This window comes from Gossypium hirsutum, chromosome A13 (assembly GCF_007990345.1).
Source record: "Gossypium hirsutum isolate 1008001.06 chromosome A13, Gossypium_hirsutum_v2.1, whole genome shotgun sequence".
In the NCBI taxonomy this organism is placed as follows: Eukaryota; Viridiplantae; Streptophyta; class Magnoliopsida; order Malvales; family Malvaceae; genus Gossypium; species Gossypium hirsutum.
Genome location: NC_053436.1, coordinates 5,739,826 through 5,745,971, shown reverse-complemented (window position 1 = coordinate 5,745,971; position 6,146 = coordinate 5,739,826).

Below are 6,146 nucleotides of genomic sequence, written 5' to 3'. Positions count from 1 at the left end.
CTATGACTGCACTACCGTCGATTGGGAGCTCGAGTTGCAGTGCAACATCTTCCAGAGTAATAGTGCACTTCCCACACGACAAATGAAATGTGTGGGTCTTTGAGCGCCACTGCTCGACTAAAGTGGATATCGAGTTGTATTTCAAATCAAACATGCAGATCAATGTCACTGATCTGAATCTAGATGCCTCCAAGTATGGTATAAGACACTCATTCGACAGATAGCCCACAATATTGTCATGGCCCCTCAATACGCGATATGGACCCTGACCATATTAATTTACCGCAATAGTTAATATATCCCAATTAAATAAAAAATGACGTGAAACTTTATAAAGGGACTCATGATTAACAAATAACAATTTTGTTACATCGTATTAATCGTGTCTAATGTGTGATCCATTCTTGTAATCAAAGAGTTCATTCAGACATCTACAATTTCAAATAAAAAATTTAATCATCTCTTGAACAAATAACGAAAATGAATTTTGTACCGTTTATTATTTTTTGAAGAATTAATAATATTTTTACCCTTATAAACAAGTCAATACCAACGTAATTTGGGATACACTAATGTAACTCGATCATTTATTTTTTAGAAATCATCTCTTTTTTTTCATTTTTTATCCTAATAACAATTTTTTATTTATTACGTAACAGATATTCAACGTATGTGAATTGTAAAAATTTGTAAAACCAATTCAGTTCAATTAATTAGTATTCAATCAATTTAACGTAACATGTATAAATTAATTTTCTTATAAAAAATGAAAAGTATTATGATATTTTATTTAATTGAAGACAATTAATTTACAACATATTTGAGGTTTTTATCACAATAATCTCAAAAATAATTAAATACCAAAATGGGTCATCCTATGAATTTGAAACAAACAACCCGTTTCAGTAATTCATTTGTACAGCAACCCATTTTTTATTTTTTTTTGAATTATTCTGATAAAATCAAATAAATAATAAAATTACAAATCCAACTAATAAATAACATAACACCACAAATCCTAACAAATATTAAAAAAATTATCAAACAAACAACTAAATATTGCCCACCAAAAAATATTTACAATGTACATTCAAACCAAATTAAATTACTACTTCCAAAACTACAAAGAAATTTGCCTTTAAATAATTACAAAAAGTAAATTTATCTTTAAATAAAAATTTGGCCACTGCCTCCTCTCCTTCCTAAACACACAAAATCAAACAACTAATAAATAACCATAAACACTAAAGAAATACATAATAGTTACTAAAAAGAAAACTTACCTTTCAAAATCAAAGAATTTGGCTATTGTCCCCCTTTCAAGACCCTAAACACTACTCTTCTCCCTAAACTATTATTTTCCTTTTCCTAACAAGCAAAGCCCTCTTCTCTCTTTTCTCTACTTTCTCTACTCTCTTTTTTTTATACGACCAATACTCTCTTCTTTCTATTCTCTCCTTAAATTGTTGCTATCTTCTTCTTTTTTTACCGTCTTCTTTCTCTTTTCTCTGCTTTTGTTTTTTTACAACCAAAACCCTCTTCTTTTTTAAACCACCATTGCTGAAGGAACCATGGTTATTATAAGGTCCCCTTAGATTTTCCCGCGATAGCCCATCAGGCCATCAGAAAAAACTGAAACAATGGTTTACATCCATAGTCGATGTCACTTGACAGGAAGGCACCACTCTTTCGGTGTCGCCTGCCAAGTTGTCACCATTCACTAAAATTTGCTTTTCAAATACTCGTATTTAACCCGTAAAGCATACCGGGGTCATTGATCCTAAACCCTGCACCGTTAAAAACTAATTTTTTTGTAACAGATTAATGATTGGGTAGCAAAAACAATGGTGGTGCTACCACCCTCAAACCCTCCACCCCTAAACATTGTTCATAACATACCATTTTAGTAAATAATGGCACTGGGATACCATTTTGGTATTTTTTGTATTATCTAAGTAAAAAAGGTCGACAATGTTAGCTACCAAGGCCTACTTCATTGTGAGAAAATGAAAAGACACTTGCTTCCTACTTTGATTGATACAGGAGTGAATCTAGAAACCAGAATTGAATTATAATTTTTTGACAAGTTATAGTATAATTTTATCATGTATTAATTTATGATTTAATCATCTTTTTGAAGGGACTTAATAGAATTTTTTTGGGGGGGGTCAAAATACAATTTGATTATATATTAATTTATAATTTAAACATTTTAAGGGATCAACATAGTAATTTTCAATTTTCGAGAACCAATGCACCTACCTACTCCTTTAAAATCGCCCATATTTCTATATATGAGAAATGATTATATGAAACTGAGATACCACGTCATTTGTATCATTTTCTAATAATATGATATTATTTCAGCATTTTCATATTAAATTTCAACACATTATGTTGGCTTTGATTTTTTTTAAGGATAAAAATACTGAAATAACATTAATTTATTGTAAATGAATACAAAAAACATAGTATCACAGTTCATATAATCTTTTTTCCTCTCTATATATTTACTTCTTCAATACATTAACCCTTAAATTTTATTTATTAAAATATTTTTAAAATGAGAAAAAATAAATGTATTATTTATTCTTTATTTAGTATTAAATTATCGCACATTTATGACAATAGGAAAAATTCTATATAAAAAGAAAATGTAAAAACAAATGAGACTTTAACTAAAATAGTAAAATTAAAGATATTCAAAACCATTATACTTTAAGCTCGGATTTCATTGAAATATAATTTTTTTAAATTTGACATAAAATATAAAACGACAAAAATACTCTTATGGTAATGTTTTTCATTTTTTTTTAAATGAATGAGTTTTCTTAATTTTTCAATTAAATTAGACCCGAGAATTGGAGGGTTTTTTTATATATATTCATATAAAAATAGAAAAATACAAACATATAATGAAATATTTGAACCCAAGATACTATGATGTTTAACATCTCTATCCACTATTTTAATCAGAGTCTAACCTTTTACGTTTTAGAATTATTTTTAATTTTTCTTATAAATATATTTGCTACATAATTTTATTTTTGACCTAAATTCTACATCTAACCTAATTTAATATATAATTAAATAGTTAATGTGTATAAGTATGTTTGATATGATTAAATAGTTAATTATACATAATTAAATAGTCATTATCAATGCTATAATTGTTTCTTACGAGCGATCATAGATTTACAAGTGAATCACATAATTTGAAGTAGTGGGTCGTCATCCTCAGTACATATATTTAAAAATATTGCCAGCAGCAGTGGACAAAATCCTTGTTCCTTCTGGACAAAGGCATTCTTATTTTATATAAACAACGTCAAAATCCGAACCCCCCACCTCCAAAGCATCATAAATTCAATTATTTATTTATAAAATTATAAAATTTATTGTGAATCAAGTCTTGGCATGGATATTATTGTCAATACAGAAAAATGTAAATTTAAATATGCTGAAGCGTATTATCTTCTTATTTGTGGGTTAGGAAAAGGCTATTGGTAGTTTTAGGTATTGTGTCAAAAAGAGCTGATATGATAGATCCTATTAGAGATTGAGGAGGGATTATGAGATATGATCAAAACCTATAATGGGATCATTTTAAAAAAAGTATTAAATTATTAAAAAAATAAATACATTTATAATAAAATTTGTTGTTTTTAAAAAATTTGGATTTTTTTATTTTTTTTGTTCGACCCGATTAACTCGTGATACAAATTTAATTAGGCATTGAATAGTAATATTTTCTTTAAAAATTTGGGTTAACTGCACCAAACATCCTTAATTTATAACTCAAATTTTAAACTAATTTCAAAATTTCAAAATATTTCAATTGAGTCTTCAAAGTATCAGTATAATATCAATCAAGTTTTTTTTATCCATCTAACCTATTGCAGACATAAGTATATATATGCATGAACAATTTTATTGTAACACATCATACTCAAATTGTCCATTTGATAAGTATACACGTATTTATAATTTGACCCACATGTTCTAAATATGCTTACTATAGAACCAAAGAAGCATTAATTGATACTCCTAAATTGATAAAAAATCCAATTAATATAATATTGGTAATTTAAGGATTAATTAGTACATTCTATAATTTAGAGTTTAATTTAAAATATGATTGATAGTTTAGACACTTTTGCCTAACCCTTAGTATTTATGGGGGAGTAATTTTTTTTTAATAATTTGCTGGTCAGTCAAAAAATGAACTTGCTCAGCAACTTTACTGCATGTGATGTGATACTGAGGAGATATAATAAAAATAAAATAATTATATACTCAAGTAATTAATTATGCTATTTTAACATTTTATTTAACAGAAGTTACCATATAGTATTTATTATCAATTTTATTATAAACATTTACTTAATATTTGAATTAAGTTATGGTTAATTGTCGGGTGTTCATTTTTTCAAAGATTATCTAAATTTGATTTGTAGAAACGTGCATGGGTAATAATTTGCTCTTACGAGTCCTTTCAGAATTTGTAAATTATAAATTAATATAACGATAAATTTATATTTTGATCATTCTAAAAAATTATAATTTATTTTTGGTCCTTTAATGCAATTTTGTAATTTTTCTGTTATTTGTTTAGTATTATAACTGTGGGAAAAGTAAGGTGCTGCAAGTGTTGGATGTTATATATTCTCTTCCATTTCATGCTAATTGCTTTTGACTGATCACTCAACAGCCTTCTTCTTTACGCCCTCAAATCACGTGCACTTCTTATTCTATACTCTCTTTTTTTTTTAGTTAAAATTTTCGGTTATTTTAATAAATAAATAAATAGATGCACCATACTGATTATTGAATCAAATAATAATAATAAATTGAATTTGAGTTTTATTAATAAAAAATTTGAAAAACTCTACTTCCTATTTAGAATCCCGACTCGATTTAATTTCAAATTTATTTGGGATCGAATATAAATATTGAATATTATAAGGTTTGATATTAAAAAAGAAAAATAGATAGAGAGATGAGAGTTAAGCTTAAGTTTCATGGAAAAAGATGGGTCACAAATCATTATCTTTGATATTAAAAAATATTAAAAATAAAAATCCAAGAAGGAGCAAAGTTTCAAAGGCATTCAACATTGGATCTGAAAATATATAACTTTATAATCCTTTTCCTTTACCCCCTTCGATTTTTATTCTTTTATGTCCAACACCCATATCTATAATCTAATTGGAGCTAAACTGTAAAGACCTTAATGTTTAAAATTTTGAATTTAAGTCTTGTGGATGGATAAAACAATAATAAATTATTTTTACTCTTTATTAAAGATCTGATCCGATGCGACTCTATATTTAATTGAAGTGAAGCTTTTGTTAGTTTGCATTAAAGGGCAGTTCACAAATAATCGTAAATTATTTCGTAACCATGTGATAAAAAGAATGACATGTAATAGACTTGAATTTAGTAGAAGAATTTTAATGGTATTAACAATTAAAATTGTATTTTTAAATAGAGGGACTCAATTACAAATATAGAACGAGTAAGGGAATTAGAACATATTTAACCTAGTTAAAATTTTATTTTAGTTATAATTATTAAAGTCAATCGAGGTTGTTGATAGGCTTAAGTGGTTAGTTTAATGATTGTTTTTTCATATTATGAAGGACCACACTGTAAAATAAAATATGTGGTACAAAACGGTGCGCATAGATCCTAAAACCTCTCTTTTTGCTTTTTTCACAGACAGAGTATATTCCTTAATTCATAAGCATTGATTAAAAGAGGGTCAGGTAACCCCATAAATATCAATATCATGCTTTAAAAGTACTTTTATTAATTTATTATTCAACAACACTCTGTCAATATTCATGTTATAATTTTACATAATGTTAAATTCATCATAGTTTCATTTCGTCCTATTTTTGTCTAGTTTCGTCATAGATGTCAAATTTTAAAAATCACAATCACCTCTACGAATATTAAATGTGTCTATAATTGTCTTTGGCCCTCCCTACGAGAGGCGAATCCAAGGGAAGGTAGGCAAGAATCTTAATTCCTAAAAATGAAAAAAAAAATTATAATTTAATCCCTCCATAAATGATAAAATTATAAGTAAATGTATGGTAAAATTGTACTTTTAGCTCTCCAAAAATGAAAAAGAAAATGTT